A 14681-nucleotide genomic window follows, 5' to 3' on the forward strand; every position below is an offset into this window, starting at 1 on the left:
TGAGTAGTGTATGTTTCACCTCTGCATCACGGTTTGTTGTTTTTTTGTTCTTTAGTTTATGTGTATGTATTGCATAGTTTCACAGTTCAATAAAATATGTGGAACGATAATCACTCTGCACTTTGGTCCGCTCCTCTCTATGACAACCGTGACACCCGAAGCCAAATCTAGTTGACAAACCCTGTTTTATAGTATGTCATGGCCTTTTCTGGCCAACTGCTGTTATGTTTATGATATACTATGGTGTTGTGTCACTAGACTTTGACCAGATATTATTGCATCTAAAGATCAACTGTACCTAGAACATAGATACAGAGCCACTTGTTATCAGGAAGCTGCTCTCTCAGCACAACGGAAAATATCTCAATGACTTGACATGTTCTGGTTGTGAATTCAGGCTACAAGGTAAGAATCTTCCCAGGGATTATTGTAAAGTGTGTAGAGAAATTAAATGTATGGTGTTATTTTAGTATAGTGAATGACTGTAAAACACTCAGATCTAACAGTCCATTTCACCTGGGACAGTTATGTGACAGTTCAATCATACAAAATGGCGCTAACTGGGCGTAGGCAAGTCAAATTCAATAACATATTGTTCATATATTCGTATATTGTGGTTATTTTACAATTTGTATATTTTTTTATGTATAAGTTGTAAATCGTCTTTCAAAATATCGTAAAATGTGTTTTCAAACTTACAATGAGCTCCTCTTTCCTGTGTAATTTGGTTTGAAACCACTGAACATACTTTTCTTAACATTGTTATTATGAACTGAATTCAGTAACAGCATAATAATATCATACCTGTTGAACAAAGCAACACACTAGAATGAGAGAAATTATTAAAAGAGAAAGTGACTTATTAATATAATATTGTTGTTATTATTATTATTATTATTAGTTAAACTACATGGAGAAAAGGTGAAAATATCAGTCACGACTACATGTTCATGTGATGCATTAAATCACCTGACTGTTGGGATGTATCTGTTAGTAAATGTTTTATTGCTAAGAGATAATTAATAAAATACAACAATTGACATTCAATAATTAGTTGTCACTGTGTTAATCACAACCAACATGCTGGATCTCTGTTTAGTTGTCACTGTGTTAACCACAACCAACATGCTGGATCTCTGTTTAGTTGTCACTGTGTTAACCAACATGCTGGATCTCTGTTTAGTTGTTACTGTGTTAACCACAACCAACATGCTGGATCTCTGTTTAGTTGTCACTGTGTTAACCACAACCAACATGCTGGATCTCTGTTTAGTTGTCACTGTGTTAACCACAACCAACATGCTGGATCTCTGTTTAGTTGTTACTGTGTTAACCACAACCAACATGCTGGATCTCTGTTTAGTTGTCACTGTGTCAACCACAACCAACATGCTGGATCTCTGTTTACAGGGGTCAGTGCTCTAAAATGAGTCTCTCTGGGGAGAGAGAGGAGGGGGGCCCTGCCTCTAAAATGAGTCTCTCTGGGGAGAGAGAGGAGGGGGGTCCTGCCTCTAAAATGAGTCTCTCTGGGGAGAGAGAGGAGGGGGGCCCTGCCTCTAAAATGCATCTATCTGAGGGACATGACAACAAAGCTAAGAGGTGAGATGACAATGGACTTTGTTTCTTAAACATTATTTCCAACATTTGTTATTTTTAATCGGAAATGATTTCTTACGGGTACCTTCATGTGTCTGTTAAATATTGTTGTTGTAAGATTTTAATTCATAGATTTTTTGTGTATTAATTTTTGTTTTGCAAAAACGCTATATAGCTGGAATGAAATGTTTGTATCCTGTATATTTCACTGTGATATGTGGTTGTCTCACCAGCACACACACACACACACACACACACACACACACACACACACACACACACACACACACACACACACACACACACACACACACACACACACACACACACACACACACACACACACATCTTTACCAGTATACACACTCATCTCTATAGAATTTTAGCATGACACAATCATTTAGCCTACTCTTAATTATTGCCTAATATGTTGGCAGGCATAACTTTATTGTTCTTACTAATTCTGATCGGTGTTACAAGCTGAATTTGGACAATATATCCGTTATATCAACCCAGTCTTCACTCCTGTTTAAACCAAAAAGGGTTCTATCTTTCTTAATATACGGAACCACTAAAGTTCTATATAGAACCCTTTATAGGAGGTTAGCCTGTCTGAGTATACAGTATATATAGAATATATATATATAACCCTTTATAGGAGGTTAGGAAGTGTCTGAGTATACAGTATATATAGAATATATATATAACCCTTTATAGGAGGTTAGCCTGTCTGAGTATACAGTATATATAGAACCCTTTATAGGAGGTTAGCCTGTCTGAGTATACAGTATATATAGAATATATATAGAACCCTTTACAGGAGGTTAGCCTGTCTGAGTATACAGTATATATAGAATATATATAGAACCCTTTACAGGAGGTTAGCCTGTCTGAGTATACAGTATATATAGAATATATATATAACCCTTTATAGGAGGTTAGCCTGTCTGAGTATACAGTATATATAGAATATATATAGAACCCTTTATAGGAGGTTACCCTGTCTGAGTATACAGTATATATATAAGATATATAGAACCCTTTATAGGAGGTTAGCCTGTCTGAGTATACAGTATATATAATATATATATAGAACCCTTTATAGGAGGTTAGGAAGTGTCTGGGTATACAGTATATATAATATATGTAGAACCCTTTATAGGAGGTTAGGAAGTGTCTGAGTATACAGTATATATATAATATATATAGAACCCTTTATAGGAGGTTACCCTGTCTGAGTATACAGTATATATATAATATATATAGAACCCTTTATAGGAGGTTAGGAAGTGTCTGGGTATACAGTATATATAATATATATAGAACCCTTTATAGGAGGTTAGGAAGTGTCTGGGTATACAGTATATATAATATATATAGAACCCTTTATAGGAGGTTAGGAAGTGTCTGGGTATACAGTATATATAATATATATAGAACCCTTTATAGGAGGTTAGCCTGTCTGAGTATACAGTATATATAATATATATATAGAACCCTTTATAGGAGGTTAGGAAGTGTCTGGGTATACAGTATATATAATATATATAGAACCCTTTATAGGAGGTTAGCCTGTCTGAGTATACAGTATATATAATATATATATAGAATCCTTTATAGGAGGTTAGGAAGTGTCTGGGTATACAGTATATATAATATATATATAGAATCCTTTATAGGGCTCTTTGATCAGAACTCTAGTGGTTCTTCTTCGCTGAATTGATCTTCATTATATCCAAACACACTGGTGGTCAGGGAGGCATTTCTTTGTTTGAACGATGGCCCACGTCAACTCTGGCTGACTTTTTTACAATATGATATATTACAACACTTTACAATACAATACATTATAATACAATATATTATAATTAAATACATTATAATACAATACATTATAATTAAATACATTATAATACAATACATTATAATACAATACAATACAATACATTACAATACAATACAATACATTACAATACAATACAATACAATACATTACAATACAATACAATACATTACAATACAATACAATACATTACAATACAATACATTACAATACAATACATTACATTACTATACAATACAATACATTATAATACAATATATTATAATTAAATACATTATAATACAATACATTATAATTAAATACATTATAATACAATACATTATAATACAATACATTATAATACAATACATTACAATACAATACAATACATTACAATACAATACAATACAATACATTACAATACAATACATTACAATACAATACAATACATTACAATACAATACAATACATTACAATACAATACAATACATTACAATACAATACAATACATTACAATACAATACATTACAATACAATACATTACAATACAATACATTACTATACAATACAATACAATACAATACAATACATTACAATACAATACAATACAATACAATACAATACAATACAATACAATACAATACAATACAATAAATTACATTACATTACATTACATTACATTACATTACATTACAATACAATACAATACAATACAATACAATACAATACAATACAATACATTACATTACATTACAATACAATACAATACAATACAATACAATACAATACATTACATTACATTACATTACATTACATTGTAATACATTGTAATACAATAAATAAATCACTTAGGAAGACAGACAACAACTGTCTAGCTACTCTACCAGCAGCATCTTAGTTATCCTAGCTAGTCGGTACAGCTCGGTAAGCTAGCTAGCTACTCTACCAGCAGCATCCTAGTTATCCTAGCTAGTCGGTACAGCTCGGTAAGCTAGCTAGCTACTCTACCAGCAGCATCCTAGTTATCCTAGCTAGTCGGTACAGCTAGGTAAGCTAGCTAGCTACTCTACCAGCAGCATCCTAGTTATCCTAGCTAGTCGGTACAGCTAGGTAAGCTAGCTAGCTACTCTACCAGCAGCATCCTAGTTATCCTAGCTAGTCGGTACAGCTAGGTAAGCTAGCTAGCTACTCTACCAGCAGCATCCTAGTTATCCTAGCTAGTCGGTACAGCTAGGTAAGCTAGCTAGCTACTCTACCATCAGCATCCTAGTTATCCTAGCTAGTCGGTACAGCTAGGTAAGCTAGCTAGCTACTCTACCAGCAGTATTTTAGTTATCCTAGCTAGTCGGTACAGCTAGGTAAGCTAGCTAGCTACTCTACCAGCAGCATCTTAGTTATCCTAGCTAACACTACATCATCACCGGCTGCCTGTACTTCTTGTGGACCGATGGAGCTCCCCAGTTGTTTCTTCCACCTGTTAAATCCCGTGGAGGGCTTCTCCCTCTCTCGTTGATGGATGCTGTAATGCGTTGCGTGCTGGTGGCAGGGAAGTCAGGCGCAGGAGAATGAACTTGGTAAAAATTGAGCTGTTTAATAAACATCAAAACCTCGGAAAACCAAAGTATACAAAATAACAAATAGAGGGTGCAAAACCCGTCCCACACCAGAATAACAATAAACACCTACATACAACAAACAATCTCCGACAAGGACATGAGGGGAAACAGAGGGTTAAATACACAACATGTCATTGATGGGATTGGAACCAGGTGTGATGGAAGACAAGACAAAACCAATGGAAAATGAAAAGTGGATCAGTGATGGCTAGAAGGTCGGTAGTGTCGACCGCCGAACACCGCCCGAACAAGGAGAGGGACCGACTTCGGCAGAAGTTACCTCTGTCCGATTCTCCTCTCTTCACTAGATGGACTGTAACTTTAGTGTTTAACCCCTCTGTGTCCAAGGACCGAACTTTTGAATATTATTTTCGGGCGCCTCAAGTAGGCTGGACACATGACATTTTTAACAATGTTTTTTTCTGATGAAAACTAGTTCATTGCATCCTCCATGGAGCTCAGTTTCATAATATTACGTTATGTTATGAAGTAATCGCTAAAAAACAGACCTTATTTTAGGTCATTTTTCAGCTTTTCTAGTTGAATTGAGCACCGTGACGCCAACTCACATTCTGAACATTCTATTCCCAGCTCATTGTTCTGCGTTAAAATGGCAGCTTCTCTATTGTTATCAATGAGACCTGTCGGCAATAACCGTGAACGCCGACCTCGGGTAAATTACTATTAACCTTGTAGGCTGACCTCAATTATTATTATTATTATTATTATTATTATCAGGTAACTTATTATTATTAACAGGGTTCTGGCTACTTTGTGAGTGCTATCCCTGTTCGCTTGGGTACATATTGTGGTGGCCCACAGTCCTAAACGTTAACCATTTTCTGGTCATGGTTAACCATATTTGTTTTCAGAAAAAGGTATACCACCTAAACAAAACGCATGTCCCTGTCCTCTTTTTCAGATGTGGCCGATTTTAAACATCCAGAATACATTTTTTAATTAAGAAGTAACACTTTGATGACTTGTTGTTTCTAAATGGCTGCTGGGTAATTGGATATGCATTGAAATCTTTGCATCGCAGGTTCACAGAGTTGCGCAGGTTCACAGAGTTGCAAACCAAATGGATAGGTCTAGCTCATTGATTTGTAGATCTGACGTAGTTGCTACCTCAGATTATGAGCCTAGTTCAAAGACGAAAAAATAAAAACATGGAGTCTCCTCGTGCATGCGCCCCCAGTCTCATTGTTCTCAGATCGACCACTATCCAAATGCGCTACTGTTTTTCAGCCATGGCCTGCAAAGTCATCATTCAAAGTTCTGGCGCCTTCTGAGAGCCCATGGGAGCGTTAGAAAATGTCACGTTACAGCAAAGATCCCCTGTTTTGGATAGAGATGATCAAGAAGGCCAAGAAATAGTCAGAGGGGGCGCTTCCTGTACAGAATCTTCTCAGGTTTTGGCCTGCCAAATGAGTTCTGTTATACTCACAGACACCATTCAAACAGTTTTAGAAACTTTGGAGTGTTTTCTATCCAAAGCTAATAATTATATGCATATTCTAGTTTCTGGGCAGGAGTAATAATCAGATTAAATCGGGTACGTTTTTTATCCGGCCGTGAAAATACTGCCCCCTATCCATAACAAGTTAACCATAAACATCACACATTTAGTTAATTATATATATAAAACTATTTATTTAGATGGGTGACATTATCTGCCAAAATAACATGTAGATGCAAAATGCAAAAACATGTACATGCAAAATAATGTAGACCAAAAAGAGCTCTCCAGCAGGAACCAAAACATTCAAAGGCCATTTTCTCAAAGTGAGGTTACAAGTATATCATCTTCCAAAGCAGAAACACTTTTCCACTGTTCCTCAACTGTAGTGTATGATATACCATGTTCTAGCTCTGAGGCTCTACTATTATCAAATGTGAAAAACACAATTTCAAATTTTGCTACATAAGACCGAGCCGTTCATTTGAGAGAAAGGCAGATATATAACATTTTGCAAAAAAACATTGTCTCTCTGAAATGAAACCATCAAGTGATAGATTTTAAACAAATACATGTCTGTCGTTGAACAATCCGATGCCATGATTAGATAGTGAAAAAACACACTTAAACAATAAAATCTAATTTATGAACATTTCTGAAAATGAGTAGATGAGAGATGTAATGTTTGTCTCTGTTGTGTTGAAGTCCAATCAAGCAGGAGAGACCAGCCTCCCCTGTACCCAGCTGTGTGTCCATGAAGAGTGACCAGTCTATGGGTCATCCTATAGAGTTTAGAGAGGGAGACTTTTCTACTGAACAAAGGTAAGAAGAACTCATGGGTCATGGTCAGTGAGTTAAACAACACTGTCTCTAGTCATTTCTCCTCTCCCATTTTCACAATTCTTTTTGTTGTTTTCATAATCCATAGGCTAATACTTTTGTCCATTTTCATAGTCCTAAAACAATATTAAACAAACACAACGTTCCCTCCCTGTGTGTGTGTGTGTGTGTGTGTGTGTGTGTGTGTGTGTGTGTGTGTGTGTGTGTGTGTGTGTGTGTGTGTGTGTGTGTGTGTGTGTGTGTGTGTGTGTGTGTGTGTGTGTGTGTGTGTGTGTGTGTGTGTGTGTGTGTGTGCACTCCCTGGATGAAGAGATATAATCTCTATCCTGATAGCCTAGTCACTTTTACCCCTACCTACATGTACATAATACCTCAACTTTCCTCAACTACCTGGTACCCCTGCACATTGACTCAGTACTGGTACTCCTTATAGTCTCATTATTATCTCAACTACCTGGTACCCCTGCACATTGACTCAGTACTGGTACTCCTTATAGTCTCATTATTACCTCAACTACCTGGTACTCCTGCACATTGACTCAGTACTGGTACTCCTTATAGCCTCATTATTACCTCAACTACCTGGTACCCCTGGACATTGACTCAGTACTGGTACTCCGTATAGCCTCATTATTACCTCAACTACCTGGTACCCCGCACATTGACTCAGTACTGGTACTCCGTATAGCCTCATTATTACCTCAACTACCTGGTACCCCTGCACATTGACTCAGTACTGGTACTCCTTATAGTCTCATTATTACCTCAACTACCTGGTACCCCTGCACATTGACTCAGTACTGGTACTCCTTATAGTCTCATTATTACCTCAACTACCTGGTACCCCTGCACATTGACTCAGTACTGGTACTCCTTATAGTCTCATTATTACCTCAACTACCTGGTACCCCGCACATTGACTCAGTACTGGTACTCCTTATAGTCTCATTATTACCTCAACTACCTGGTACCCCTGCACATTGACTCAGTACTGGTACTCCTTATAGTCTCATTATTACCTCAACTACCTGGTACCCCTGCACATTGACTCAGTACTGGTACTCCTTATAGTCTCATTATTACCTCAACTACCTGGTACCCCTGCACATTGACTCAGTACTGGTACTCCTTATAGTCTCATTATTACCTCAACTACCTGGTACCCCGCACATTGACTCAGTACTGGTACTCCTTATAGTCTCATTATTACCTCAACTACCTGGTACCCCTGCACATTGACTCAGTACTGGTACTCCTTATAGCCTCATTATTACCTCAACTACCTGGTACCCCTGCACATTGACTCAGTACTGGTACTCCTTATAGTCTCATTATTACCTCAACTACCTGGTACCCCTGCACATTGACTCAGTACTGGTAGTCCTTATAGTCTCATTATTACCTCAACTACCTGGTACCCCTGCACATTGACTCAGTACTGGTACTCCTTATAGTCTCATTATTACCTCAACTACCTGGTACCCCTGCACATTGACTCAGTACTGGTACTCCTTATAGTCTCATTATTACCTCAACTACCTGGTACCCCTGCACATTGACTCAGTACTGGTACTCCTTATAGTCTCATTATTACCTCAACTACCTGGTACCCCTGCACATTGACTCAGTACTGGTACTCCTTATAGCCTCATTATTACCTCAACTACCTGGTACCCCTGCACATTGACTCAGTACTGGTACTCCTTATAGCCTCATTATTACCTCATCTACCTGGTACCCCTGCACATTGACTCAGTACTGGTACTCCTTATAGTCTCATTATTACCTCAACTACCTGGTACCCCTGCACATTGACTCAGTACTGGTACTCCTTATAGTCTCATTATTACCTCAACTACCTGGTACCCCTGCACATTGACTCAGTACTGGTACTCCTTATAGTCTCATTATTACCTCAACTACCTGGTACCCCTGCACATTGACTCAGTACTGGTACTCCTTATAGTCTCATTATTACCTCAACTACCTGGTACCCCTGCACATTGACTCAGTACTGGTACTCCTTATAGTCTCATTATTACCTCATCTACCTGGTACCCCTGCACATTGACTCAGTACTGGTACTCCTTATAGTCTCATTATTACCTCAACTACCTGGTACCCTGCACATTGACTCAGTACTGGTACTCCTTATAGTCTCATTAATACCTCAACTACCTGGTACCCCTGCACATTGACTCAGTACTGGTACTCCTTATAGCCTCATTATTACCTCAACTACCTGGTACCCCTGCACATTGACTCAGTACTGGTACTCCTTATAGTCTCATTATTACCTCAACTACCTGGTACCCCTGCACATTGACTCAGTACTGGTACTCCTTATAGTCTCATTATTACCTCAACTACCTGGTACCCCTGCACATTGACTCAGTACTGGTACTCCTCATAGTCTCATTATTACCTCAACTACCTGGTACCCCTGCACATTGACTCAGTACTGGTACTCCTTATAGTCTCATTATTACCTCAACTACCTGGTACCCCTGCACATTGACTCAGTACTGGTACTCCTTATAGTCTCATTATTACCTCAACTACCTGGTACCCCTGCACATTGACTCAGTACTGGTACTCCTTATAGTCTCATTATTACCTCAACTACCTGGTACCCCTGCACATTGACTCAGTACTGGTACTCCTTATAGTCTCATTATTACCTCAACTACCTGGTACCCCTGCACATTGACTCAGTACTGGTACTCCTTATAGTCTCATTAATACCTCAACTACCTGGTACCCCTGCACATTGACTCAGTACTGGTACTCCTTATAGTCTCATTATTACCTCAACTACCTGGTACCCCTGCACATTGACTCAGTACTGGTACTCCTTATAGTCTCATTATTACCTCAACTACCTGGTACCCCTGCATATTGACTCAGTACTGGTACTCCTTATAGTCTCATTATTACCTCAACTACCTGGTACCCCTGCATATTGACTCAGTACTGGTACTCCTTATAGTCTCATTATTACCTCAACTACCTGGTACCCCTGCACATTGACTCAGTACTGGTACTCCTTATAGTCTCATTATTACCTCAAATACCTGGTACCCCTGCACATTGACTCAGTACTGGTACTCCTTATAGTCTCATTATTACCTCAACTACCTGGTACACCTGCACATTGACTCAGTACTGGTACTCCTTATAGTCTCATTATTACCTCAACTACCTGGTACCCCTGCACATTGACTCAGTACTGGTACTCCTTATAGTCTCATTATTACCTCAACTACCTGGTACCCCTGCACATTGACTCAGTACTGGTACTCCTTATAGTCTCATTATTACCTCAACTACCTGGTACCCCTGCACATTGACTCAGTACTGGTACTCCTTATAGTCTCATTATTACCTCAACTACCTGGTACCCCTGCACATTGACTCAGTACTGGTACTCCTTATAGTCTCGTTATCGTTATTTTATTGTTATTATTATTATTTTATTTTTTATCAAATACAATTTGATTTGATTTGAAGCTCAATGGCAGAAACACGTCATTGGGGTGGCCAGTCCTCTTCTGGCTGTGCTGGGTAGAGAGGAACCAGGCTATGAGGGGTGGCCAGTCCTCTTCTGGCTGTGCTGGGTAGAGAGGAACCAGGCTCTGAGAGGTGGCCAGTCCTCTTCTGGCTGTGCTGGGTAGAGAGGAACCAGGCTATGAGGGGTGGCCAGTCCTCTTCTGGCTGTGCTGGGTAGAGAGGAACCAGGCTATGAGGGGTGACCAGTCCTCTTCTGGCTGTGCTGGGTAGAGAGGAACCAGGCTATGAGGGGTGACCAGTCCTCTTCTGGCTGTGCTGGGTAGAGAGGAACCAGGCTATGAGGGGTGGCCAGTCCTCTTCTGGCTGTGCTGGGTAGAGAGGAACCAGGCTATGAGGGGTGGCCAGTCCTCTTCTGGCTGTGCCGGGTAGAGAGGAACCAGGCTATGAGGGGTGGCCAGTCCTCTTCTGGCTGTGCCGGGTGGAGAGGAACCAGGCTATGAGTGGGGGCCAGTCCTCTTCTGGCTGTGCTGGGTAGAGAGGAACCAGGCTATGAGGGGTGGCCAGTCCTCTTCTGGCTGTGCTGGGTAGAGAGGAACCAGGCTATGAGGGGTGGCCAGTCCTCTTCTGGCTGTGCTGGGTAGAGAGGAACCAGGCTATGAGTGGGGGCCAGTCCTCTTCTGGCTGTGCTGGGTAGAGAGGAACCAGGCTATGAGGGGTGGCCAGTCCTCTTCTGGCTGTGCTGGGTAGAGAGGAACCAGGCTATGAGTGGGGGCCAGTCCTCTTCTGGCTGTGCTGGGTAGAGAGGAACCAGGCTATGAGGGGTGGCCAGTCCTCTTCTGGCTGTGCTGGGTAGAGAGGAACCAGGCTATGAGAGGTGGCCAGTCCTCTTCTGGCTGTGCTGGGTAGAGAGGAACCAGGCTATGAGGGGTGGCCAGTCCTCTTCTGGCTGTGCTGGGTAGAGAGGAACCAGGCTATGAGGGGGGGCCAGTCCTCTTCTGGCTGTACTGGGTAGAGAGGAACCAGGCTATGAGTGGGGGCCAGTCCACTTCTGGCTGTGCTGGGTAGAGAGGAACCAGGCTATGAGGGGTGGCCAGTCCTCTTCTGGCTGTGCTGGGTAGAGAGGAACCAGGCTATGAGTGGGGGCCAGTCCTCTTCTGGCTGTGCTGGGTAGAGAGGAACCAGGCTATGAGGGGTGGCCAGTCCTCTTCTGGCTGTGCTGGGTAGAGAGGAACCAGGCTATGAGTGGGGGCCAGTCCTCTTCTGGCTGTGCTGGGTAGAGAGGAACCAGGCTATGAGTGGGGGCCAGTCCTCTTCTGGCTGTTCCGGGTGGAGATTATGGCCATTAAGGCCAGATCGTTCTTCAAGATGTTCAAATGTTCCTAGATGACCAGCAGGGTGAAATAATAATCACAGTGGTTATAGAGGTTGCAACAGGTCAGCACCTCAGGAGTAAATGTGAGGTTGCTTTTCATAGTTGAGCATTCAGAGGTTGAGGGAGGGAGAAAGAGGGATGGATTGGGAGGGAGGGAGAGAGAGAGGGAGGGAGGGAGGGAGGGAGGGAGGGAGGGAGGAGGGAGGGAGGGAGGGAGGGAGGGAGGGAGGGAGGGAGGGAGGGAGGGAGGGAGGGAGGGTGCGAGGGAGGGAGGGGAGGGAGGGAGGGAGGGGATTGAAACTACAGTTTCGGGACAAGGTATCACGTCTGGTGGACAGGTCAGAGTTCATATCCTCAGTCAGACCAGCAGAAACTGGATCAGCAGCACTACAAGGTATCACGTCTGGTGAACAGGTCAGAGTTCATATCCTCAGTCAGACCAGTAGAAACTGGATCAGCAGCAATACAAGGTATCACGTCTGATGGTCAGGTCAGAGTTCATATCCTCAGTCAGACCAGTAGAAACTGGATCAGCAGCACTACAAGGTATCATGTCTGGTGGACAGGTCAGAGTTCATATTCTCAGTCAGACCAGCAGAAACTGGATCAGCAGCACTACAAGGTATCACGTCTGGTGGACAGGTCAGAGTTCATATCCTCAGTCAGACCAGTAGAAACTGGATCAGCAGCACTACAAGGTATCACGTCTGGTGGACAGGTCAGAGTTCATATCCTCAGTCAGACCAGTAGAAACTGGATCAGCAGCACTACAAGGTATCACGTCTGGTGAACAGGTCAGAGTTCATATCCTCAGTCAGACCAGTAGAAACTGGATCAGCAGCACTACAAGGTATCATGTCTGTTGGACAGGTCATAGTTCATATCCTTTTATGAAGAATTTTTTACGTTTATTCCCAAAATAAATATTAAGATGAATGCAGTTACTGTAAATCTCTCTGGATAAGAGCATCTGCTAAATCAGGGGTTCTCAATCCGGGGTCTGTGGAGGTACTGCAGGGGCTCCACGGCACCCTGACTGTACTCGTTGCAATGTAAGACATTTGATAGAATTTTCACATGACACGACCACTTTGTCTACTCTTAATTATTGCCCAATATTATGGAATGCATATTTTTTTTACCAATTCTGATCGTTGTTACAATAAAAATGTTGACAATATAACTGTTATATCAACACACTCCTCACACCCGTTTAACAACTCTAAATAGCTTTAGCATAGTAGGCATCAAGTCCCTTGCCAATAATGTTGCCTACAACATTGAATACAATGTTCATTTCCATCGAACACATATTACGCCCGAGATGCTTTAAATTTCCCAATTTATAGCCACGCCCAATTTAGGATTATGTTTTAACAACGTGATGTTGCGCTCCAAAGGGATATCTTGAAATAACATGATGTAGATAATTAAATAATCAAAAGAAAAACGTGTTAATTTTACACTCTTAGAAAAGAAGGTTCCTTATAGAACCAAAAAGGCTTCTATCACTTCCTTAATATATGGAATTACTAAAAGTTATATATATTTTGGGGTTCAGTGAAGAAGAACCTCTAGAGTTCTGATCAACGAATGGTGATTGTTTTGAGGATGTGAACCCAGCAGCCCTCCAGTGGTCAGATCAATTCCTCCCGTTTTTACTAGCACCCGGCCCGGGATTCAAACCAGCCACCTTTCGACCACAGGTCCAACTCCTGCCACAGCTCCAACTCCTTAGCCACTGGGCGAAAACCTGAGTTAATCTTGAGAAATGAGCATAAATCAATGTGCCAAAATGAAGACAAAATGCTTTGGAGACATATATGGTATCACTTATTATACATAAGTATTATACATAAATCATTGCCAAAAGCACAAGACATATATTATTTATGGATTTATCCTCTCTAGGCTAGGCGGGACTAATTCGTCCCACCTACGTAACAGCCACTGCTATCCTGTGGCGTGATTTTCAAAACCTTAAAAATCCTATTACTTCAATTTCTCAAACATATGACTATTTTACAGCCATTTAAAGACAAGACTCTCGTTAATCTAACCACACTGTCCGATTTCAAAAAGGCTTTACAACGAAAGCAAAACATTAGATTATGTCAGCAGAGTACCAAGCCAGAAATAATCAGACACCCATTTTTTCAAGCCAGCATATAATGTCACCAAAACCCAGAAGACAGCTAAATGCAGCACTCACCTTTGATGATCTTCATCAGATGACAACCCTAGGACATTATGTTATACAATACATGCATGTTTTGTTCAATCAAGTTCATATTTATATCAAAAACCAGCTTTTTTACATTAGCATGTGACGTTCAGAACTAGCATACCCCCGCAAACTTCCGGGGAATTCGCTAACATTTTACTAAATTACTCACGATAAACGTTCACAAAAAGCATAACAATTATTTTAAGAATTATAGATACAGACCTCCTCTATGCACTCGA

General features: G+C 40.8%; 1 long non-coding RNA gene across 1 annotated transcript; it reads left to right on the forward strand.

The window, feature by feature from the left end:
* Positions 1 to 279: 279 nt before the first annotated feature.
* On the forward strand, positions 280 to 7315 carry LOC123741913 (uncharacterized). The gene is made up of 3 exons (XR_006769439.1): positions 280 to 405; positions 1411 to 1599; positions 7199 to 7315. It is a non-coding gene; the product is annotated as an uncharacterized lncRNA (long non-coding RNA).
* Positions 7316 to 14681: the final 7366 nt, after the last annotated feature.

The sequence above is a fragment of the Salmo salar genome, chromosome ssa03 (genome assembly GCF_905237065.1).
Source record: "Salmo salar chromosome ssa03, Ssal_v3.1, whole genome shotgun sequence".
Taxonomy (NCBI): Eukaryota; Metazoa; Chordata; class Actinopteri; order Salmoniformes; family Salmonidae; genus Salmo; species Salmo salar.